A 27455-nucleotide genomic window follows, 5' to 3' on the forward strand; every position below is an offset into this window, starting at 1 on the left:
TTTAAGAAAAAAAAATGGTTTTAGTTTGGCTCTCCTCCCTTCTCTATCCTTGAAGTAAGCCCAGTTCTCCCAATTATAGAACCTTCCATTGGCACCATGATACCCCTGTTGGCAAGTGCTTCCCCATATGAAGGTTTGCCCAACATAGGATATGTAAAGAAGTATACAATTACTTTAACATTCAAATGACATGCAATTTCTATTAAGCATTATTTTTATAATATAGATACAAATACATAATATAATTAATATAGATATTCTTACCTGGTTCAGGTAAGAATCAGATTAAACCAAAGCTTGCCAAAACTTGAAAGAGCTTCACCTGAGAAGTGGGATTTGCTATTTAATTAAGGCGCCGATATGGTATATAGAAAACAGTATGGCCAAGAGTTCAAAGGACCTATTTGTGCAATTACCCAATCACAGATTACAGATCCAGCAAACTTATTGTTGTGTGTCTCTGCCTGCATCTCTATATAAAAGCAAGTAATTAAACTAGATGTTTTTAAATGCTCTTTCTAGCTCTACATTTCTATGATACTGGACAGGAAAAAATATATAAAGTTATTTAATCCATCTAACCCTTAGTATCAGAGAAAATAGAGCATTTCTAATGGTGAAATATCTTTAGCATAAACAAGTATTATTCAGAGATGTTATAAAATGTTCTCTCTTTCTAAAAAACATGATGAGGATTCTGTTTTCAAGCCTGAATTATAGTCCTACTTGAATTCAGGGAATAAATTAGAATAGCTTCTAGAATTTCAGAAGCCATTACAATTTCCAGAAAAAAAAAAAAAAAATTGAAGGTGCTAAGGGTTACTTTATTTTTCAGTAAAAGATATCAAAAAGAAAAATAAAACCACCAATAAACACTATTATGACTAAAATTTCTTTGAGAAAAGAACATTTAGTATAAAAATTAAGAAGCACATGATCATAGGATAAAGAATAATAATTTATGTTGCATACTATATTAAAATCTCATTCATTTTTCTAATTTATTTGTTCATTAACTGGGAAAGCATTATCTCAGACTAGTACAGATCAGAGAATTGGCTTTTGAAAAACTGGTAGATTAGATGATCTCTCACTTTCCGTTTCTTAATCCCATTTTTCCCTTAAATTGGTTTAATTATCCTACAAAAATCAAAACACAGCAGTGGCTTATGCACTTTCTTCTTGATGGGGGCATTTTCTTCATCCCTTAGTTTAACTTTATTCTATTTGACTAAACGTTGTCATTGACTTTCTATGAAGTTAATCATTTAGATATCTTTGGTTAAATACATCTCAAGATTCATAGTAAAAATTCTGGCCATGGATGGCAGAAATATTTGTTCAGGGCGTTTCTTTTTGCTACAAATACTTGAGTACAACCTTTTCATTTTATCCACGTCTGGTCCTGCTGTGCCTGTTTCCCATAGCATTCAGAATAGAGTATTTGGATAACAAGTACAAGCCACTTTTGCCCTTGTTCTGTCACTTCTCTAAAGCCTCAGAAGGAAAAAAGACAGGATACAAAAAATAAGTCTTCTTGCCTCATTTGTTCATTTGATTTGGAATCCCATTATAATTGCATAATGGCCACTACCTGTGAATGACCTTTGGAGAAAATGATTGTAGTTAGGATCTTCCTGATGTTGAACCCCCAACTCTGTTGCTGACGAGGCCTTATCACATGATGGCCAAGTTTGTGAGGCTCATCCTTCAAAGGGGACCTGTCTCTATGAAGGAGTCTGAGACCAGAGGCACACAGTTGACTCCAAGGTATTTACAGGTTTCTTAGCAGACATGTATGCAATGTGCTAGCTCTTTAGAGCCAAAACACCAACATTAAAAAGAATTGATAAGTGGGTTCCATTGCGCATCAAAAGTGTACCGGATTATATAAGAAAAGACACAACGTCACATCACATGCAAGACCTAAATGACTAAACAGAGATTCATTTCTTGCTCACAGAAAGTTCAGTCTACAGCTGGAGGGAGAGACGGAGGGATCCGGACTGACCAAACTATCATCTTCAACACATGGGGTGGGGGATGATCCTGGGATCCTAGGAGATAACATCCAACTGACACCAAGTAAGAGAGCACAGGACTGCATAGGAGGTTTTTTTGTTTTTTTGTTTTTTAACATGACTGAGGCCTGTAAGTGGTGAACATCAATTCTGCTCATATTTTACTGACCAGAATTTAGTCATGAGGCCTTATCTAGATGCAAGGAAGTGGGGAATGGATACACAGCCTCCAGGGACACACAGCCTCCACTTCCAAGCCACAGCACCCCAAAAGGAAGAAAAGATCTCTAGGGAAGCCTGCCATCTTTACCACAGGGGTTTTGCAGAAACTCTGGCCAGATGCAAAAATTAAAGCTGGGGAAAATAAAAACAATGAAGAAATTTGTTAAAACAATTGATGAACCGGGCGCGGTGGCTCACGCCTGTAATCCCAGCACTTTGGGAGGCCGAGGCGGGTGGATCACGATGTCAAGAGATCGAGACCATCCTGGTCAACATGGTGAAACCCCGTCTCCACTAAAAATACAAAAAATTAGCTGGGCATGGTGGTGCATGCCTGTAATCCCAGCTACTCAGGAGGCTGAGGCAGGAGAATTGCCTGAACCCAGGAGACGGAGGTTCCAGTGAGCCGAGATCGCGCCATTGCACTCCAGCCTGGGTAACATGAGTGAAACTCCGTCTCAAAAAAAAAAAAAAAATTTGATGAAATTGTGCGTACTTATTGACTAATATAAAAACAAGTTCTAGGAAAACAACTTAAGGAACCAAAATATTATATAAATGCTAACGCTCATTGACCAGGTTTTCTAATTTCCTCAAGCATCCATTGACTGCTCACATTTACAAGAAAATGCAGTGAGAACATAAAATATTATGCTTCCAATTTTTCTAGGCTCATAGTGCATATTCCTTTTATGCCTAATTGTCCAGCCTTCCATGTTCCCCTGTGCTCATTAAGTCCCATTCTCCTGAATTGGTAAGGCTCCAGAAACTTCTGTACTTATCCCCGTGAGGAAGATCCCTGACTCATGATGGTTCCACTTACCATTTTTGACTTTAGGATGGTGCAAAGTGATACACATTGAGTAAAAACTGTACTTTGAGTGCCCATACAGCCATTCTGTTTTTCATTTTTAGTATAGTATTCAATAAATTACATGCCATATTCAACATTTTATTATAAAACAGGCTTTGTGTTAGACAATTTTGCCCAGTTCTAGGCTAATGTAAGTGTTCTGAGCACATTTAAGGTAGGCTAAGTGAAGCTGTGATGTTCCGTTAGGTATATTACATGCATTCTTGACTTAGAATATTTTTAACTTAGGATGGGTTTGTTGGGGTGTTGCTTCATCTTAAGTTGAGGAGCATCCAGTTATCTCTGCACATATATCCCTACACACAGGTGTCCTATGTCCCGTGTCCAAAGGCAAGGGCCACGCCTCTCCCTATTCTAGGTCTTCAGTCATGGAAATGTGCGTTGACTCTGTGTAGTCCTTCCATGCGCTCACTCCTCTGTTAACATTCTCAGTCAGATCCTCCATTCACACTCAGAGTAACTTTCTGCTAATAAGTAAAGGAGTTACATCTTCTCAGGTAAATCGTAATTGAGCTTAAAGCCTGTTAGCATTAAGACTTGGAACTAAACCAGACACAACTGCAAAGTGTTTTTGTCCTGGAGATTGAAGAATGACTCAGAATTTACCAGAAGGAGGGCCAGATTTTTGTCACCTTGACCTTGATGTTAACGGTGCACGGAGCTTGTTATTTTATTTTAAATTTGACATTAAGTTGATTATGTTGTATTTATAGCCCTGCATTCTATTATTTGGAAGAGAACAACTGCATACCTGAGTTTGTCCTGCTGTGACTGAGGTGGTTATGTCTCCCCTGTGCAAGGCAGAAATTATTTCTCATTCTCCTGCCTCATTTGTGAATTTAATAATCATGTTAACATTTTGGTACTACTTTATAATTTACAAGGCACTTTTATTGTTTTAGGTGCCCATGGCTGGTTGGTAGCTTACATTTCTATTATGGGCCATCCTTTTCAAAGTAAAGATTTGTGAGAAGTGAAAAAGGAGAAAAGTAAGAGAAAATAGGATGATCATTTATGGAATAACTGCTGATCAATTAGCCATGTCTAGACCCTGTTATTCTATTTATGGAATAACTGCTGATCAATTAGCCATGTCTAGACCCACTTCTGCTGTTATACCCAATAAGGCACATAATTTTCCCCTTTCTGTCTGGATGGACACTAGCAACTTGCTCTTGGCTGCTGTCATTGGCTCCTCCCTCCCATAAAGCTTCAAGCAGATGTCAGCAAAATTGTTGCCTACCTGATGCATCCTGTGTGTTGGAAGGTAGAGACATGATAATGATTCTACTTACTGAATGTTTAGAAGACAAACTCTGACTCAGAACACCCCTTCTTGCACATAGAAAGCAGTGGACAGGTATATCTATGTAAAATGGGGTCAAAAGGGCTGGAGACAGCAGTTCCCAGGGAGGAGATGATGAAGGGGATATAACTAGCAGTGCTCCTGGCTCCCAAGTCCATTCAACTCCATCCTTCTCTCAATACTAGTGATGCAGATCTTGGAAGAAAACTTTGATAAAAGGCTACAGGGGTGAGCAGGTGTCCATTGGAAATGCTGGAGAGTAGATTCTCTGCTTCAGCTTCAGACTTAAAGCAGAAGTCTGAAAGTGGGAGGGATTGATGAAAGTGCAGGGGATGGGGTTCTTTATGCTAAGATTTAAGACAATAGGTGCATGTAGAGAAATTTTTTTGTTTTTGTTTTATTTGGTGTTGTTTTTCTTTATCTCTTCTAATAAAAATGGGATACTTATGCAGAGCATGCAGGTTTGTTACATAGGCATATGCATGCCATGGTGGTTTGCTGTGCCTATTGACCCATCCCCTATGTTCCCTCCCATCAACCCCCATTCCCCAACAGGCCCTGGTTTGTGTTGTTCTCCTCTCTGTGTTCATGTGTCCTTATTGTTCAAATCCTACTTATGAGTGAGAACATGTGGTATTTGGTTTTCTGTTCCTGTGTTAGTTTGCTAAGGATGATAGGTTCCAGCTTCATCCATGTCCCTGCAAAGGACATGATCTCATTCTTTTTTATGGCTGCATTGTATTCCATGGTGTATATGTACTGTATTTTTTTTTTTAATCCAGCCTATCATAGGTGGGCATTTGGGTTGGTTCCATGAATTTGCTATTGTAAATAATGCTGCAATAAATGTACATGTGCATGTATCTTTATAGTAGAATTATTTCTATTCCTTTGGGTATATACCCAGTAATGGGATTGGTGGGTCAAATGGTAATTTCTGGTTCTAGATCCTTGAAAAATCGCCATACTGTTTTCCACAATGGTTGAACTAATTTACATTCCCACCAACAGTGTAAAAGCATTCCTATTTCTCCGCAGCCTTGACACATCTATTGTTTCTTGACTTTTTAATAATCCCCATTCTGACTGGAGTGAGATGGTATCTCACTGAGGTTTTGATTTATATTTCTCTGATGGTCAGTGATGATGAGCTTTTTTTCATGTTTGTTAGCTATATAAATGTCTTCTTTTGTGAAGTGTCTGTTCATATCCTTTTTCCACTTTTTAATGCAGTTGTTTGCATTTTCTTATAAATTTGTTTAAGTTACTTATAGATTCTGGATATTAGACATTTGTAATATTACAAACATTTTCTCTCATTTTGAAATTGCCTATTCACTCTGATGATAGTTTATTTTGCTGTGCAGAAGCTCTTTAGTTTAATTAGATCCCATTTGTCAATTTTGGCTACTGTTGCAATTGTTTTTGGCATTTTCATCATGAGTTATTTGCGCATGCCTATGTCCTGAATAGTATTGTCTATGTCTTCTTCTAGGGTTTTTATGGTTTGGGGTTTTACATTTAAATCTTTAATCCATCTTGAATTATTTTTTGCACAGGGTGTAAGGAAGGGGTCTAGTTTCAGTTTTCTGCATATGACTAGCCAGTTTTTCCAGCACCATTTATTAAATAGGGAATCTTTACCCCACTGCTTGTTTCTGTCCAGTTTGTTGAAGGGCACATGGCTATAGATGTGTGGTGTTATTTCTGAGGTCTTTGTTTTGTTCCATTGCTCTATTTATCTGTTTTGGCACCAGTACCATGCTGTCTTGATGACTGTAGGCTTGTAGTATAGTTTGAAGTCAGGTAGAGTGATGCCTCCAGCTTTGTTTTCTTTTTGCTTAGGATTGGCTTGGCTATACAGGGTCTTCTTTGATTCCATATGAAATTTAAAGTGGTTTTTTTTTCTAATTCTGTGAAGAATGTCAATAGTAGTTTGTCTCTTTAATATGAAAATTAGTAAAGCGTTATAAAAGTTAAAGCTTCTCTAGGGCTGAGTTGTTTTTTGTCATTTGATCTACCTGCAAATACAATGCATGATGCATACTGGGTATGCATCTGTAAATGTTTACTCATTGAAAAAATAAATTCCACCTTATATCCCTCCCTTCTTCTTCATACAAATATATTGATTTAGTAGTTGCTTATTAAATATTTTATTGACTTTTAATCAACCTTTTATATGTCTTGTTTCTTCTATACTCCCAGTCTCTTACTGTTTGCAGCAACTCAGCATTTCAGAGAGTAATCAATAGTGGCAAAATTTGAACCACCATGATAAGCAGAATAGGAAACATTTTATTTGAGTATCTACATTTTATAAGCATCCTCTCCAATCTATTTGTGCAGCCAACTCTGCAAATAGGCCTAAAGAGATTTAATATAATCAAGACTCAGGACTGCCTTTGTCCTGAGAGCAACATAGCTGTGGGTCTCTGATGACTCCTATTTAAGAACTCTTGAACTAAGCTGCCTTTGTCTGTATCAGGGTATTTGGATCACCATCTAGCTTCCATCTTATGCTCACCTCTATGTCCAGCTGTCTGCTCAGTATCCTTATCTCTTTTGACATCTCTGACGCAAAGGAAAGAGTCCTCCCTACTTGCAGTGCTTTCTAGCTTTCTCTTTATAATCACTATGAATCTCTAATATGCCGCAGTATATTCTTGTGTTTCGAGGTCAAAATGAACAGTAAGAGTTAATGCAAAATGTTAATTAGATGATCTTTCAGAATATTTGATTGGGGCGTACAATATATTCTCCATTATTTTTACTTTGATTGAAGATCAGTCAGTTTTTTGTTTAGTAACCTGAACAGGCATAAAACTTCATTTTTGCCACCTCATGATTTTTTAGTCATTAGCTGTGGTCTGATTATTGGACTTACTTGACATTATGCCTTGTCTTGGGATTTTCATTGATTTTTTTTCAAAGGAACCAGAAGCTCTTCCCATATTTTCTTTACAGTAGGTCTGAAGTATAAGAGCATACTTTTGAGAAATATCAGTATTCATAAAGGTGCTGACAGAACATCACTATCTTATTTTTTATTTTTATAGATGAAAAAAGGAAGCCAAAGTAATAGATCAATATTGAATTTAGAGAGAGTTATGGTATTTTAAAAAACCAAGCTGATAATTAAATAAGAAATGGTGTTGACCTGAGATAGAAAATTCACTAGTGGCTAACCTTAAGCTAGATTATTTAAAAAATACATATAAACATTACTCTTCACATAAATACATGCCACAATAAAATATGATGAAGCTCCCACAATTACACTGATCACATAGGACAGGATGATTACCATACTTCTGGAAAGTGTTTGGGGCCAAGGAAAATGTAGTTTTTAGACATCATGTCAAATTATAATAAACCTTAATTGGTTTCTAAGGTAGAAAAAAGGTTATAAAAATTATGCATAGATAGGAGGGAACAGAACTCAGTGCTTGGCCTTGGCAAATGTTGGGTGTTTGGGGACTGACTTTGAGTTTCAGACCCAAATAATCACCTAAAAGGAGCTGTTCTCTTTCCATCAGACTGTTTTCCTGGGTCAATGCAAAGCCCTTAGCTCCCGTGGCAGCTGGGTGGATGTTGGAGGAACTCTAGGAAATATGACCAGCCAGATTCTGTGATGGACTGCCCTCACTGTTGAATTTTCCTGGATGGTTCTGATCAGTCTTGCCAATTGGTACACTAATACAGTTTTGAAGTTGGAGACAGAAAAAAACTCGTTTTTTTGGCAATAACTTGATTCCACTTTCTCAATATTATTCTACAAATAATTTCTAAAGCATATTATTTTCTTAGAACTTTTAACAAAGTCCCATTATTTCTACCTTAAAATATATAGTATTTTCCTACAAATGCTCATCTTTTCTTGTGACCCATCCTCCTGGCTTCTGTCTTTACTGGATTGGCAATTTCTGATGGGATCTTGCCTAGAATGTAAGATATAGATCAATGACAACTATCCAATAAATAGGATGGCTGATGGTTCACAACACCTTTTGCCTGAAAAGCAAATATTCACAGATGGTGCCACACACATATAGACACACATACACACACATCCCCTCTCCACGGGCACTAGTACTTCTTAATATATTTAAGAAGTAAATATATTATTTACTTCTTAAAAAATAATATATTTAAGAAATATATTCAGCTAATGTATTGATTAGAATAAAAATATAAATACATCACCTGTCTTATCACTATTCTTTTTTGTCCCTTAATTTCTGCTACCTTTTTTAGCCCCTCCAAATATGGATATACTAATATATATGAAATATATATTATGCATATAATGGAAAAATAATATATTGAAATACATAATTTTGTGTATACATATTTCATATGTATTAGTATAATTTCATATGTATTAGTACAATTTCATATATATTATATTTCACATACTATATATGAAATACATAATTTCATATGAAATATTAAATAATTATATATATAGCATGTGAAATGTAAAGGAGTTACATTTTCTCAGGTATATCTATATTGGTATCTATATATCTATATTTGTATCTATAGCAATATAATCCAGAGTCAATATTGCACAATGTTCTAAAAGTAAATGTACTACCCATCAGGCTGTTGGGCTCTTAGCAGATAAGTAGTGTTTCTTTCTTTCTTTCTTTCTTTTTTATTTGAGATGGGGTCTTGCTCTGTTGTCCAGGTTGGAGTGCAGTGGTACCTCCTGGGTTCAGGTTCAAGCACTTCTCCCAACTCAGCCTCCTGAATATCTGGGATTACAGGGGCATGCCAGCACACCTGGCTGATTTTTGTATTTTTAGTAGAGACAGGGTTTCACCATGTTGGCCAGGCTGGTCTTGAACTCCTGACCTCAGGTGATCCACCCGTCTCAGCCTCCCAAAGTGCTCAGATTGCAGGCATGAGCTGCCGTGCCTGGCCAGTGTTTCTTTACTCTGTTAAAGTTGCCAAATCATGTGAGCATAAGTTCAATGGCAATATTTGACAGCTTAGGATTTATGCATTCCCTAGACTGCACAACTTGGCAATGGAAGCAGCCAGTTGGGAAGAGCCACAAACTACTTACCTTTCTTTTATGCAAAGTCATAAAGTGAGCACATCTTGTTTAGGCCAAGTGAAACATTAATACAGCTTTGAAAGCTACATTAATGGAAGAGAAGGGGACAGATAGAAAAGAGGAAGTAGGGTACAGAAAGAAACAGGAAAAGAGGATATTGAGAAAGAAGTAAAGTACCTCCATTCTGTCCTCAGAAAGGTGCACAATCATGCCTTTCTAAGCACAACTGGGGAGAACTGGTTGAGAAGGAACCACAAACAGAAAAATAATAGCCTGAAGAAAAGACTGACTTTTCAAATGTGTAGTGTAGGCTACCTAACAAAATGTAATATTTTCATTCTTTCTATTAAAGATCATAGATGTGTGTACAACTGCCTGGAATAACATACGGGACTCATTTAGTGAAACCATTTGCTCTCCTTCCTAAAAAGTCTACAGCAATTCTGTATTTCATCTGAAAGCCTAGCTGCCTATTGATTTCAAGAGTAGCTTCTAGGGAGGCCCTCTGTGTGATTTGAGGACTGATGAAGAATCCATATGCCATGACAGTTCAGGCAACAGGAAAGAAGGAAAAAGGCTGACTGTAATTCTTTCTCTACTATAATTGTTGGTGAGTTTACAGTTAGTACACTAGACCAAATGATATAATTTGTAAACATGGTGAGTTATGGTTCTGATCTCAGGCCCCAAGGCCAACCCAGTTTGTATTATGAGTTGACATTTCCAAATCCTTTAGAATTTAGCCTTTGATTGCCCCATAGGAGTCAAAAAGCCATAAACCTTTTGGAATTCATTGATTGGGCACACTGAGATAAACACACAACTTTCTGAAACAGAAGAAACTGTTTATTCAAAGACACTTTATTATTTCCACTAAAGAAAAATTGAAAACATTTTAAATATAAGAGCATTTTAAAGGATTAAGTGGTGCTGATGTGTGCATTGACTTGCTAGCCCTGAATTGGCATCCCAACTTTCAGATTCTTTTCCTCCCAAACATAAAGTGGGGCAGTCTGGCAAAGTTCCACCCAAGTGAGGAACATACCCTCCTTTATACTATGATTCCATGTTATGGCTGTGTAGTAAAATAAAGCCCAAGCACAACAAGGAAACCTAGCACTGAAAAGGGCATGGATAATGCAAATATGCAAAATGGGGTTTTGCTAAATGTAAAAAATATATTGTAAAGATAAGGAGTTTGACCTCTTTGGTTAGCCGTAAGGATCACCTAACAGCTTGCTGGAATGTGGAATTCAAACTCAGTAGCTTCAAACTTCAGTAGGCTTTGGGTAGCGTCTAAGGATCTACATTTTTTTGCGAGCATTGCTATTCATTCTGCTGGTTAATGAATCACACTGAAAAATATTTGAAAAGATCATTTTGATATGAATCATACAAAAACACATGCATGAAAGTTTCTATGTAAAATTTCATTCAATTATTTATTTATTCATTACCTATGATTAAGCTACTCGTGCAAATTAGTAGAAAAGATTTACTGAAATGATGAGAAATCTTCATTTTCTTAAAATACATTTCAAGATATTTTACAATGTTCAGAAATTATTAAGTTAATCAAGCCAATAAAAGTTAGTAAAATTATGAAAACTGTCACTATTAACTTAATAAAGATTGCCATCAAGACATTTTTCCAGTAAAATGGTAAGCGATAGTTATTTGGATATGGATTCTTTTTAGGTTCTGAATCAGCATTTTAAATTGTTTTGCATGTGGGAAAATTTTATATGCTAAATTGCAAATAAATGGATCCATTTGTTTATTGGACCATTTATATACATGAGTATGAGTGTTCTTAGATTTGTAGCTAATCCATGGCTAATGGTGATTACAATGTGTCTCTTAAAAATTAGAAGAGGAACAGGAGAAGCAGGGGGAGACAGCAGAGGACAAGGAGGAGAAGAAGAAATCAAACTAACCTCCTCACACTAAATTTATCCTTATTTTGTGGTGCCTAGCCTCCAAGATGATACCCAACAATCTCCACCTCCTGGTATGTATGCTATTGTGTAGTTTTTTCCCATGTGGTATCAGGGTGGGTTTAGGTAACCAATAGAACATGGCAAAAGTGATGGTTTGATGCCTCTGAGTCTGGATTATGAAATACATTGTGGTTTCTGCCTTGCTTTTTCTGGGAGATATGGAGGGGAAGCCAGCTGCAGTGTCTTGAGGACACTTACATAGCCTTCTGGAAAAGCCCATGAGACAAGGAATTGAGACTTCTAGACAACTGTCACATGAGTTACCCAATCAGCCCTTCAAACGATTGTGGCCCTGGCTGACATCTTCACGGAAACTCTAAGAGAACCATCCAGCCAGAAGCACCAGCAGCAATCAGTTCCCTGACTCTTAGAAACTGTGTGTTATAATAAATGTTTCTTATTTCCACCTTAAGTTTTGAAATAATTTCTTTATGAAGCTATAGAAAAATAAGACAATTTTTATTTGAAATTGCTATGTAAAATGTCTGTGGTGGGACTCTCAAACCATCTGCTATTTGACCTTGTGATGTTCTAGTGTCTAAAAAAATGAAAAAGAGAAGGAAACTCATCTTCTCAAAATTTAGCCTGTTCATTCATTACTAATGGCTAATATATTTTGATACTCCAAGAAGAGAGATAATTAATAAATAAATTTTCTTTTGTACCATATTGCATAGAAAATGCCAACATGCTCCTTTTAAGTAAGAATACTTAACATTATGTGAAATTGAAGGCAAAACCACAGTTTTTGATGCAATTTTGTCATGTTAATCACAAATCTAACTCTACAAGAGTCTCAAACATAATATAAATGTTAATTGCTTGCAATTTCACACCTATTTTTAATCATATGATTTTGAATGAGGGGAAAAGATCACAAACAAAAGATATTTTGTCACTCTTTAATCTTGGAATTATATTAAAATTCCTCATTTTTAGTAAGTTCACTTTAAGAAATAGCTAACATATTTTCTTTCTTTTTTTTTTTTTTTTTTTTTTGAGACAGAGTTTCACTCTTGTTACCCAGGCTGGAGTGCAATGGCGCGATCTCGGCTCACTGGAACCTCCGTCTCCTGGGTTCAAGCAATTCTCCTGCCTCAGCCTCCCGAGTAGCTGGGACTACAGGCGTGCGCCACCATGCCCAGCTAATTTTTTTTGTATTTTTAGTAGAGAAGGGGTTTCACCATGTTGACCAGGATGGTCTCGATCTCTTGACCTCGTGATCCACCCGTCTCGGTCTCCCAAAGTGCTGGGATTACAGGCGTGAGCCACCGCGCCCGGCTGCTAAGAAATAGCTAACATATTTTCTACGTCATCTTAGACTCTAGTTTGAAATTAAATAACAGATAATCCCAACAAGAAAAGATTATAATCGTTTGTTTAATCTTATAGTTTGTGTTCCCAAATAGTCTTACTAATATCTATAAATACATTTTTTATGTACAAAATATGTGGGGAAATTTGTTATTATCTTGATTATACTCAGTGAATCTTCAAAATTAGTTTGAGGTGTCACCAAATGTAACTCACATAAAAATAGAGTTTTAATTTTGAACGAGTCATGTGTTGCTGATAGATAGCCATAAAATGTATAATAAAATGTGTTGTAATGGTAATACCCTTTTAAGAAGAAATTGAATCTCATCAAGGCAATGAATCTATGAACATAAATTGTAACTAAAAATTAGGTGATTTATAAATATTGTAAAAACTAAGGCCAAATTTGGCAGACCTATGAGATGGGCAAAGGGTCCCCTAACTGCCCTTCCTTTCTTGGTACCTACACACCTAAAATTTTAGATATCCAAAATCTTTCTCATTAAAATGTAATTTTTCTGTTACCACAGGTTCTTACATTCTGCTACCAGACAACTATCTTAACAATTGAAGTAACTTAGATTGTTCACACAAATATATTTAACATGGATGCTACTTCCCTGACTCCTCCAAATAAAGGATATTCTGGGGAGCCTGCAGTGAGCCACGATCACACCACTGCACTCCAACCAGGGCAACAAGAGCGAGACTCAGCCTCAAAATATAATAAAATAAAATAAAATCACATGCTCAGCCTATAGAGGCAGAAAAAGCATATAATGGAATTTCATTTGCATTCATGATGAAAACTCTCAGCAAATCAGGAATAAAAAGGAACTTCCTCAACTGATAAAGCGGCATTATAAAATGTTGCTGCTAATAACATCATACTAGAGAGTGAAAGACTGAATATTTTCCCACTAAGATCAGGAAAAAGGCAAGCATGGCAACTCTCATCAATCATTTTCAACACTGAACAGGAAGTCTAGGAAGTGCAGTAAGATAAGGAAAAGAAATAAAAAGCCACAGATTGGAAAGGAAGAAATAAAATTGTCTCTAAATGCAGATGACATGATTGTCTGTAGTCCCCAAAACTATGAAAAAGCTACTGAACCAATAAGAAAGCTTAGCAAGGTCAACAGACAAAAATCAGTTGTATTACTGTATACTTGAACTGCATAATCAGAAATAAGTTTTTAAAATACCACTTACAATAGCATAAAAATGCAAAATTTTGTACAGTAAAAACTACAAAGTCTTGTTCAGTGAAATCGAAAAATACTTAATCAAATAGAGAGATTATCCTGCTCATGAAGCACAGGTATCAATTCTCACTAATTGATCTATAGGTTCAGTGCAATTTCAACCAAAATTCCAGCAGGCTTTTTGGTCATACTTGGCAAACTGATTCTAATTTGTATTAAAATGCAAAAGACTAGACTAGTCAAAACAATTTTGAAAAAGGAAAACAAATTTGGAGTAGTAAATTCGTTTAAACTTTATTAATTCATGCCATACTTAAGTTGTAGCTTCTGCAGGTTAGTCAGAAATATTTCTGCTATAAATTTCCACCGATAAGACATGCTATCAATTATGTGTGTGTATACAAAAAGGCTGGTAAAAAAAATAGCATGCTAATAAATGCAAAACTGCAACCCATAGAAGATAGCATGGGAGGAAATCTAGGTGACCTTTGGTTTGGTGATGACTCTTTAGATGCAATACCCAAAGTACAATCCATGAAGGAAAGAAAATCAATATGTTGAACTTAATTAAGATTAAAAACTTCTGCTCTGCAAAAGATGTTATGACAATGAAAAGACAAGCCACAGATTTGCAGTAAATTTTTGAAGAACACATTTTATAAAGGACTAGTATTCAGCATATACAAAGAACCCTTAAAATTCTACAATAAGAAAACAACAAACTTAATAAAAAAAGAAAAAAAAAATGGGCAAAAGATCTAAACAGAAATCTCACCAAAGAAGATATTCAGATGCAGATAAGTACATGAAAAGATGTTCAGCATCATATGTCATTAGTGGATTACAAATTAAAACAACAGTGAGATACCTTTATGAATATATTAGAATGGCTAAAATCCAAAACATTAACATGAAATGCTCTTATGGAGCAAAAAGGAATTTTCATCATTGCTGATGGGAATGTAAAATAGTACCACCACTTTGTAATTCAGTTTGGCAGTTTCTTACTAAATTAAATGAACACTTAATCATAATTATCCAGCAATTACACTCCTTGGTATCTATCCAAATAAGATGAAAACTTCTGTTCACACAAAAACCTGCACATAGGTGTTTATAGCAACTTTATTCATAATTGCCCAAACTTGAAAGAACCAAAATGCCCTTCAATAGGTAAATGCATAAACTAATTATGCTACATATGTACAATGGAATATTCTTCAGCAGTGAAAATAAATGAGCAACCAAGCTACAAAAAGACGTGGAGAAATTTTAAATACATATTGCTAAGTGAAAGACACCATTCTAAAATGGCTATGTAGTGTATGTTTAAGCTTTATGACATTCTGGAAAAGACAAAACTATGGAGACAATAAAAAGATCAATGTTGGCAAGGGACTGCAGGGGAGGGAAGAGGGATAAATAAGTGGAGTGCAGGGAATTTGGAGGATAGTGAGACTACTCTGTATGATCTTGTAATGGTGGATACATGCCACTGTATGCTTGTCAAAACCCATTGAATGTATAAAGAGTGAACTCTAATGTAAAATATAGGTTTTAGTTAAGAAAAATGTATCAATATTGACTTATCAATTGTAACACATGTATTACACTAATGTAAGATGTTAATAATAGGGGAAACTAATGAGGAAGCAGTGAGGGAATATATGGGAATTCTGTAATCTCAGATAATTTTATCTACAAACTAAAACTTCTTTAAAATATAAAAAATAATTGCTGAGAGAGGAAAAAGCATGCTGCTGGCAGGGTGATATACTAAAAAAATAAGGTAAACACACAGGGTATTAAAAGGGAGCTTGAAAATTTGGAAGTAGCCTGTAATCTAAATAAATGTAAAGCCTTTGGAGGTTATAGTAAAGGCAGAGAACTAAGTAAAATTGCTGTTCCCATAAAACTCAATACCTAAAATGCACTTTCAATGAAGTAAGCACTACCTAAGTCTACTTTATAGACGTTACCTTAATTTAATAATATATAGTTCTGCATTTAAATAAGGACTATCTGAAGATATAATAATTCCTAGACTAAAAGGTGCTTTACATACCTTATCCCCAAATCTCATACAAGAAGTTAGTACCACTCTATTATATAAAGAATAAAATATAGATTTTAGGTTAGATCAAACCAGATTTGAAACCTACTGGCTGGATCAATCTAACCTAAAATTTATGCTTTTCTTTAAAGAATAAATGGAAATTTCAGGAGCCATGAAAGCAAAGTTGTGGAGTAGCATTTGAGGGCAGGTGGTGTTTCTCCAAATCCACAAGATAATAACTGCATTGTCAATGGTATGTTGGGTAGCAGGAATAACTTCCAAATAAGCTGAAGAGTGATGTTGTGACATAGAAAAATGATATAATTGGGCAACAGAATTAATTCCTGGATGAGAAAACTAAGGTCCTTTCCAAAGTTTAGCTATCTTATTTGATGAGGCTCATAATTTTCCCTAATACCCATTTTTCCCCATTTTTCTTTTGTTAAAAGAGTCAACCTAGTCTTCATGAAGGTATGCGGCGGCTCTCCCAGAGACTACATTTCCCAGCTTTCCTTGCAGCATATGTTGTCATGTGACTTAGTTCTGGCCAATGAATTAGTAGAACTGATGTGTAGCCCTTTTGGGCCATGTTCTTGAATGAAAAATGCTTACTCTCTACCCCCTTCCTCTGCTGGAATGAAGATGTTTGGTGGACATGAGTGTGGTAGGAGCAAACCAGCTTTGCCATTCTTGTGAGAATGAACAAGTAACAATTCAGAAGGAACCTAAGGAACGTGGATGGCCTTACAAAGCAAGATGGCCTTACCACCTGCCTGAACCACCCACCAATGCAAACTTTACATGAGAGAGAAATAAATATTCTACCTTGCTCAAGCCACTTTTATTTAGTTTTTATTAAGGCAGCCAAAACAATCCTGAAATTAATACCTCCTAACTCTCAGTTTAGTGTTGTCACCCTTGGGTATTTATTACACTTAAATATTTACCCTGTTTACTAATTTATCAAAACATATTCATTCCTTTTTATATGAATGAACAAGATGGATATTTAAAATTGGTATTGATATAGCTTAATTAGGAAGTTTTTATTTCAGTTCCATAGACTATAGATTATACACTATAAATAGAGTATTCCTTATTCTAAATGCTTAGGACAAGAAGCGTTTTGGATTTTGATTTTTTTTTTTTTGGATTTTGGAATATTTGCAGATGCATCGTGAGATAGCTTGAGGATGGGACTCAAGTGTAAAGACTAAGTTCACTTATATTTTATGTACACCTTATACATGTAACCTAAAGATTATTTTATACAATATTTTAAAATAATTTTCTGCATGAAACAAAAGTTTGTGTTAAATACTTATGTGTGAAATCTTCTATTTCTGGCATCATGTTGGCACCACAAAAGTTTCGGATTTTGGAGCACTTCAAGTTTCAGATTTTCAGATTAGGGATTTTCAATCTGTATTACTGTTCTCATAAATTTAATTGAAACATTGAGCATTAATTAAAACATGAGATATTCAATTTCAACTTTCACAAGCAGCACTTATATATGCTATGTGAAGAGCACATCATTATTGTTGGTTTATTTACTGTTAGATTGGGTAAGAATCAGTTGAATTTGTTTGGCCTGCCTTGACAGATTTTTCCTTACTCTTCTGACTTACTGGAAACCAGTCCAGTCAATAAAAACAATTTCTCCAATTCAACCAGTTGAAAAATGTCTGTCAATTTCTGAAATATCTTGAACTGAGACTAGATGTAAGAAAGATAATTAAGAGGTTTGGAATGGGTTTATTGGACCCAAATTCATGTTGTAGTGAGGATATTCATCACAACTATTATTATAGGATACTTTTTTTGGACATAGCCTCAGAACATGTTTTATCAAAAGCATTTTCTGTTTTTTAGTAACATGCTAAATCTGACTGGAGCATTTTACTTACCTCCAGGCTCTCTCTCTGCTTACTCTCAGCATAGAGGCTAGGGTTTGCATTTAATTCAACTATTCCCAAATGGAACACTTGCTGAAGTTAAAAATGAATATGTCCTCATTTTCTTGCATAGTTAACACTAAGTAAACTTATGTAAAATTTTGATAAATGTTATTCTTTTGAGTCATGCATCAGATAGATCACCAACTAGAAAATTAATTTTCCTCTCATTAATTAATATGCTTTTGAATTATTTGCAGTGTTATCCATACATGTTCAAACCAATATTGGACATTCCAATTAGTTAGGGGAGATTGTCATGTCTCATTTATTCAACAACTAATTTTTTTCCAAGGTGAATGGAGACAGAGGCTAATCAAAATATTATTTGAAGGTTCCCTGTTTTAGTCCCCTTCTGGTCTATTAGATATTTTAAATGTCTGGACTCACAAGTTCAGTTAAAATATTTCATCTTAGATATTTCCCTTCAATTTCCTTATTCCCATCATAATCTTACCTTATTACCTTCTAGAATCTCTATATCTAGCTCCTTGAAGTGCTTTTTTTTTTCTTTTTTTTTTTTTTTGGTCTTCCTCAGTCCAGCTGTATCCTTTAGGTTGGTCTAGATCACCTAGATTTCTTAACTTCAGTACTTCAGTTTAATAAGAAATACATGTGTCTTTTTCTGATTCCTAGCTTACACTAAACAAAAACTACTATAGTGCTTTGAGATTGGGACCCATTGTTAAAACACTGTGTTTGTAACACCTTAGCCCTCCTACACTGAAGTAACTAAATTGCACAATTCTCAACTATAGGCACACTGATTTTATTGAGTAGTCAAAAAGTAGATAGAAGAGAAATATAATTGGTTGCTACACTGAAAAGCAGAAGTACAGTGAAGTCTTAAAACGGTTATAAAATGAATGTGAGAGGCAGTATTGCATAGTAGACGCTGTACCCATCCCTCCACATCTGTGTCTCAGGTTTTGCTTGTTAAAATTTTGACTAAAAATTTTTTCCCATTCTGTTGGTTGCCAATTCACTCTAATGACTGTTTCTTTTGCTGTGCAGAAGCTGTGGAGTTTGATTAGGTCCCATTTGTCTATTTTGGCTTTTGTTGTCAATGCTTTTGGTGTTTTGGTCATGAAGTCCTTGCCTACACCTATGTCCTGAATGGCTTTGCCTAGACTTCCTTCTAGGGTTTTTATGGTGTTAGGTCTTATGTTTAAGCCTTTAATCCATCTGGAGTTAATTTTAGTATAAGGTGTCAGGAAGGGGTCTAGTTTCTGCTTTCTGCACATGCAAATCAAAACTACATTGAGATACCGTCTCACGCCAGTTAGAATGGCGATCATTAAAAAATCTGGAGACAACAGATGCTGGAGAGGATGCGGAGAAATAGGAACAATTTTACACCATTGGTGGGAGCGTAAATTAGTTCAACCATTGTGGAAGACAGTGTGGTGATTCCTCAAGGACCTAGAAATAGAAATTCCATTTGACCCAGCAATCCCATTACTGGGTATATATCCAAAGGATTACAAATCGTTCTACTATAGGGACACATGCACATGAATATTCATTGCAGCACTGTTTACAATAGCAAAGACCTGGAACCAACCCAAATGCCCATCCATGATAGACTGGACAGGGAAAATGTGGCACATATACACCATGGAATATTATGCAGCCATCAAAAACGATGAGTTTGTGTCCTTTGTAGGGACATGGATGAACCTGGAAACCATCATTCTCAGCAAACTGACAGAAGAGCAGAAGGTCAAACACCGCATGTTCTCACTCATAGGCGGGTGTTGAACAATGAGACACATGGACACAGGGAGGGGAGTACTACACATTGGGGTCAGTTGGGGGGAAATAGGGGAGGGACGGTGGGGGGGTGGGGAGTAAGGGAGAGATAGCAAGGGGAGAGATGCCAGATGTAGGTGATGGGGAGGAAGGCAGCAAATCTCACTGCCACGTGTGTACCTATGCAACAATCTTGCATGTTCTTCACATGTACCCCAAAACCTAAAATGCAATAAAATAAATAAATAGAAAAAAAAATTTTGACTAAATACAAAATAATATTTATAAGTAATCAAAAGGTATAAGAGCATGCATTCTTGAATGTACTAGTCATCTCTCTAGCTCGAGAAAGTTAAAAATTTGTTCTGTGAAGCTCTTTACATGCTCTGTCCAAATCCCATCTTTCTCCCTCTCTCAAGAAGTTATTATCTTGAATTTTGGAAACTTAATGTCACAGTTTTTCTGCTTTTGTTTGTTTGTTTTTAACCTATAAATGAATATAATAGAGAATTCAATAATCCCATTAAATATAGGGTTAAATATTACGTGTAATACTTAATAGGTTATGGATAGTAATAGATTAGTTTTTATTCCAGGTGTTACAGGTAAAACATCTAGCATTTGACTTAGCAGAGAAATGGATGAAAAAGGCCATTGTGACAACAGTGATAGTAATGATGGATAAGCTTTACATTGTCATGTTTACTGTTGCTTTTGTTCAACTTTATGTTCAACAAAGCATTAGACTACTTGTTAGTTTCCTGAAGACATAAGACTTACTCATTTTTTTTTTTTTAAGGTGGAGAACTTCTGCTACATCAAATGAAAGACTCCTGTAAGTATGCACACGTATGGGTGAGGAAATCTTGAGATCCACAGAACTTTGGGAAATAAGAATCTCTTGTGAGTTCATAGAAAAATCAACTGGATCCTGCAGAAAGCTTTTATTCATCACAGATTTGTTTCAAACATTTCAAAATTTATAAGCCATGCTTTCGACCTAAGGTGATGCTTTAAATCTGTGGATAATACTTGTGGTTAAGATTTTATTGCATTTATGCCTCTCCTTTGTGCTCATCCGGAAAACAATTATTTTCAATAATGCTTCTGTCTCTTGAACTGGAAATTACACAATCATAATCAAAGTGCTCAAAATGACCAACTCATATATTAATCTGACAAAACCAAAGAAAATAATTTTAAAGGGTTATGGAATATGAAACTATACAGATGAGAGAACAATTGTAGTCAAGCAACTCCTTTGGTTGGAAAAATTATGCTTGGGTATGAGTCAGAAAATGATTTAAAAAGCTTCCAAATGTCACTTGTGGTTAATTTCATTGCCTCTGGATAAAAATCACATCAACACATCTTAGAGAACAATGACTCTTTATTGCTTTTAAAAAAATCTCTGTATAACATACATTCATAAAACCATACACATCATAAGTCTAAAGTTGGATAAATTTTTAGAAGGTGAGTACATCCAAGTTACCATTCACTCAGATCCAGTAACAAACATCTTCAGCACTGCACTGACTGTTTTTAAATATATATTTCTGATCATATTTCTCTTGCTGAGCAAGAAGGTAAAGATAAAAACTTCTGTCTATAATGGTTGGATTAAAAAAAGAGATTTAGTCAAATAATCTCTTAGCATACCAGTTGATACATTTGATCCATCACAGCTGATTTACTACTGAAAATGATGGCCTTTTACCAGGCCACTTATATTGATGGAGAAAGTTGGATCAAATGCACAAGGATGATCAATTTTTGATTGATTTATGTATACACAGGGCCAGCCAGTAAGTATCATAGCATATCATACATGCCAATGGCTTGATGATTTGGTTTTGTAATCTATAATGAGGCCAAAATACAATTTCATGCCTTGGCCAAAGAATAAATATTTGGCTGCCTTTCCTTGAGTCAGTCTCTTTCTCTCTTTCTCTCTCAGATTTATGTTAGTGGGAAAAGTTGTATTTGGAGGATAACCTCTTTCTCTTTTTCATCAAATTAAGGTGGTAAAAAGTACATTTAATAGAAGAATAATATCAACCCACACAAAAGTCTGATGATTGTGAGTTTCATTTTAAAGAAAGGTTTTACAAATTCATTTAAAATATTTGTCATCTTTTTTTCTCTTTAAATATGGATTTTGGCCAGGCATGGTGGATTACGCCTACAATCCCAGCACTTTGGGAGGCCAAGGCCAGAGGATCACTTGAGATCAGGAGTTCAAGGCCAGCCTGGCCAACACGGTAAAACTCTGTCTCTACTAAAAAACAGAAAAAATTAGCTGGGTGTGGTGGCATGGGCCTGTAATCCCAGCTACTCAGGAGGCTGAGGCAGGAGAATTGCTTGAGCCTGGGAGAAGGAGGTTTCTGTGAGTTGAGATCACACCATTGCACTCCAGCCTGGATGACAGAGCAAGATTTCGTCTCAAAATGAATGAATGAACAAATAAATTAATTAATTAATAACACATGTCTTTCATTACATGTGGTATATGAAATCTTTTGAAAGGCAACTTTGAGAAATCCTTTTGTTAAACTATCCTGAGTCAAGTATTTGGATATTATTGCCTGGGAGTCATCCTCTGGCACAAAAGAATCTAACAGAGAAGCAGCTCAATGTGAATGAAAAGTGTCTTTAAATTTCTATATATTCTAGCTCCAGTTTCAGAAAGCATGGGCAGTCATTTGCCTCTGTTCGAGAGAATAATAAGTATTAGCCCATTTTGGCTGAAGAAGTGTCAGTAGTGTCCATGACAATATAACATTATCTATGCCTGTTGAATTCTAAAGAGAGATTAAAGGTGGGAGTAGGAAGCCAAAAATGGGGCATTTTTTCTTCATCTCAACAAGAGCATTATATGTGGTTAGCAGAGATAGATAGAGACAGAGATAGAGATAAAGGTAGCAAAAAGAGATACAGAGAGAGAGAAAATTAAGAGCAGTTAAAATCAATGTATTTTTTCGTACTCTCTCTCCAGATATATTTAAACAGCAGGCCATTTGTCTTTTATTAGGCACATTACATGTCCTTCATTTAAAAAATACCCCCCCATGGTAGACATTAGAAAATCAACAGTTGGTACAGAATTCAGATTCACACTACGATAATGTATTGCAAACCTTAAAAATGATTTTTTAAAGCCTTAAAAATAGCTATTTCAAATATTAAAATATTGATATTCATATATAATGTTCATGTAATATGATGAATAAATATGCATATTATATAACTTATAAACATGTGGTATGTGGAGGTCTTTATTTTTAGTTTTTTATTATAGAGCTAATAAAAAATTAAATGTCCAGTTTGGTTTAACAAAACCGAACTCTACAAATATGTCATCAATAGTAAGTTCCATTCTATCTTACATCCCTAGATTTCACGCCACTTCTCAGAAGTAGCAATTATCAAGAGTTGTCAAGGCCTGTCTTTGCAAAATCTTTCCATGAAATTATAGAACACATGCTTATATGATCAATATAGTGGGTATAGATCTCAGTCCACAAATTAACATATGCAAGAAATATTGTACTTATTTTCCTAGATCCAACTAAATATCAACATCTAGCTTCCAGCTAGCTATGAAATTCAAATTAAGTCATCCTCTGCAGAGGGATGTTTAATAAAGCTAAAAACCTCTTTCTGTTAACCTCTTTCAAACTCCCCAGTTCCTTGTCCAGCATCAGAATATGAGTTCCCAATTCCAACAGGACCCATAAACATCTCCTCCTTCCTAGTAGTCTCTTTTTAAAATGTGTGTCTATTATATTACCATGCTTATGTTTTATTAATCATTTTTAAGATCTGCTAATACCCTTAATATGTAAAGAAGTCTTAAAAACTAGTATGAAAATACTTCTTATAAATCAATATAAAAATGGTACAAATCAACATAAAAAAGATAATTTCAAAAAATTAAAAATGGCCAATGTACACACCAAATCAGCCTTACTAGTTTTCATAGAATTGTAAGAAGATGCCTGTTCCCTTTTTACATTTTGCAAAGATTAAAATAATTTTCTTATCTTGTTTGAATGAAAGCACACAGATACGGTTATAGTTTGCACTTTAGTTGAGAATATGAATTCATACAATCTTTATGAAGAGTGCCTGCCTCTATGACAATATATATGTAGAAATTTGTCCTGAGGAATAATCATGGCTAACCATAAAAATATTTGTTGAGAAAGATATTTTTAAGAGAGAAAAGTTTAACAATAAATGATTAGTTAAATGATTATACTTTTATATAAAGTAATACAATAAGTTAATTTAAAACTATTTTTATAAACTAATATAAAAATATTCAAGACATAGGTTTTTAAAAAGAGAGCTTTTTATGCAAGTTTTATAAAATATCTATTTGTGCTAAGAATAAGGTAGACAAATAGCACGATGTTAATAATATGCCAAGTATTCATGTATTTTGAAATTTTCTCTGTTTTTGAAATTCTCTTAAAAGATTTACATATTTCTCTGTCATTATGGGAACAAAAAACCCTTCAAATCACAGTGAACAACAAATTATTCTTGTAAATAAATAAACATAGATTTAGGTAACTTTTACATTTATTTCAAGTAATTAAGTACACAGGTTCAAAAATATTATCTGCCTCCTTCCCAAACTTCTCACCATCAAATCGCATTCTCTGAGGAATAAACACATATAATTCTGCTAGCTTTTTTTGATAATTATATTCACTTGTCTAGATAATATGCTTCAATCAGTTCGTCTTGTTTTTTGATTTTAGTGTATTTATATTGCTATCTTTACTTAAAAGATTCCAGTGTAGACCTATCTCTACCTTAAGTTACTTTGTTGAAAACATTTGAAATATTAGGTATTTTGTAGGATAATTAATATTTTTATTTTCTTTTTGACTACACCTTACTTTACATAATGAGATTTGTAGGAAAACTGAATTATCTTTAGCTTTCTAACTACTTTCCCTCAGTATCTTTTCTAGTATCAGAATTTTTTTCTTTTGCACTATGAAGGTTAATTATATGCATTTTTTACATAAATGTTAGTCCTATTTTTTGTACTTTTTATAAAATTATCTTAAAAAGTTTAAAATTAACAATGTTTTAATTTTAATAAATTTTTAATAAATCAATAACAATATTTTATCATTTTGAAATATAAATATTTCATGACAGAGCTAGCCTTCCATTTTTGTTTTCTTTACTTTCATTTGATTTTATTTCTTCTTGTATAGCTTTCTGTTTTCCCTGGAGTCTCTAATTGCCTTCCTTTTCTATTTTTTTCTAATTTGCCTTTGTATTATAATCTCATTTTTCTAATTTATTAAATAATAAAATAATATAAAAATCAATGTAAAGGACAGTGTATATAGAATCAATATTTGAATCATTAGTATGTGTTTTTCCTCTTCTATTTTCTCTAATTCTGCCAGCAGAGATAGACTGCCAGGAGAAGACTCTGGCTTCTTGCTCTAGGAATGGAATTTTCCGGGAAGATACTTTCCATCTCCACAAAATTGCTTACAAAAACTAAATTTACTGTGGACTTGGTTTTATGTTTCTAATAAAAATAAAAAGGAGTACATATGGGAAAAAATGTGAGAGAGATTATTCTAATGTTAATGTAACTTTATATTTTTAAAAAGCAGATAAGCCTTATATCCTCCCTCCTCAGAGGCCTCTGTAGAGCAATAATAAAGAGTCCTAAAAGATTTTAAAAACCGTAATGAATAATTTATTTTTTTAACAGAGAGACGACCTGTGTGATAGGAGTGATCTGAGCATATTTCTAGAGAGTTGATGGAAGAGTAGAAATTGCTAAAGCAGTACTTGGAAAACCACAGAGAGAGGTAAATCCAAAGAATGAGCCAATTTACCTTGCGGGAAACAGAAAAGAGACACAAAAGTGATGAGAAAAATAGAAAACAGAAAAAAGAAAGATGTGGGAGCAGCATTGGGCTGAAACTAGGAGGATGAATTGAAAATCTGTGCATGGAGGTTTCTCCTTCCCACTACACCCTATGTTTTCTTTCAGAGAATTTCTTCAGCTATGGAAAAAATGTTTTAAAGTTTCCTTCTCCAAAAACATGGAATTATTTTAGAGAAAAGACTTCACACTGTGACAGACTACACTATTAAAGAATAATATTACTTATATAGACAGATAATAAGCAACTTTACATTGTCTCACTCTAAAATATTTAAAGAAGCCCTTCTACTAAAAAAATTAAAACAACAACAATACAATCCTTATCATAGATAAAGAGAAAGAATTACAACCACCAGCCCTATAGAAAAAAGAAATAACATAAGGACCAGAAGAAAACAAACAAAATCCCTCAAAAGCACAAGCATATTTTAAAGATCGACAGATATTGAAAAGGCACTTTACAAAGAAGTAATAGAAAATTAGGGCTCTATAGAAACTCTGTAAGAATATATATTATCTCATGCACTTATTGACAAAATTTTGAATGTTTAAGAATTTAGGAAAAATGTAACATCTTTCTATTTTGTATTATATTTACTAAATTACTTATGACATTGACACTTTTTATAGTTTATTTTCCATTTTATTAACTATCTTTTCATGTCTTTTTCATTTTTCCATTGCATGATTAGGATAGCTATATCACAAGACTTACTGTTGGGTAGAGTGACTTCTGCTTTATTATATTCCTAGCCAGGATTGTTTTAGTCAATCTAGGGCATTGCTTTTATATAATTTTAAAAATAAACATATCTACATTTAATAAATTATTGCTGTAATTTTTAATAGGAACTATATTAAATCTATAGATCAATTTGGGAACAGTTGACATCTTTACTATGTTGAACCTTCCAATCCATAAATATATTATGTTTCTCAGTCTATTTAGATCTTCTTTAATTTCTTCTATCAGAAATTTGTAACGTCTAGCACACAGAATCCACACGTTTGTTAAGTATTCTTTGTAGTTATTGTAAATTGTATTTTTTATTTTAATTTCCTCATGTTCAGTGTTAGTATATAAAACTTTAATTGATTTTTGTGTGTTGATCTTGGACCCTGTGATTTTGCAAACTAACTTATTAGTTCTTTATCAAGTTGAAATAATTTTTCTCTGTTTCTAAATTTCTGGGAGGTTTTGTCAGGAATAAATGTCAGATTTTGTCAAATCCTTTTTCTGCATCAATTGACATGATCATATGATTTTTCTTCTTTAGCCTATTGATGTGATAGATTACCCTATCAGTTTCCAAATGTTCAAAGGAAATTAAAAAAATACATAGAGCATTGTGTACTTGGAATAAATTACACTTGGTCATGATCCATACTTTTTTTACATATATTATATATTATATTTTATACTATTTTCTTGAGAATTTAAGTTCATTTAGTTTTCTTTTTTTAATACCATCTTTGTCTGTTTTTGGTATCAGTCTGATACTGGCCTTATAAATTGTTGTGGGACATTCTTTTATTTTCAGGAAAATATTTAAATTTTTTTAAATTAAAATTTGTGTTAATTTTTAAATTTTGGTAGACATCACCAGAGAAGCAATTTCAGTCTGGAATTATTTTAGAGATATTTTAAATTATAAATTACATTTCTTTAACGGAGATATAACAATTTAGATCGTTTATTTCATCTAGATTGAATTTTACTTGCTTGTGGTTTTCAAGGAATTGG

This window comes from Sapajus apella, unplaced genomic scaffold (assembly GCF_009761245.1).
Source record: "Sapajus apella isolate SASKATOON/1434 unplaced genomic scaffold, GSC_monkey_1.0 scaffold10, whole genome shotgun sequence".
Lineage (NCBI taxonomy): Eukaryota > Metazoa > Chordata > Mammalia > Primates > Cebidae > Sapajus > Sapajus apella.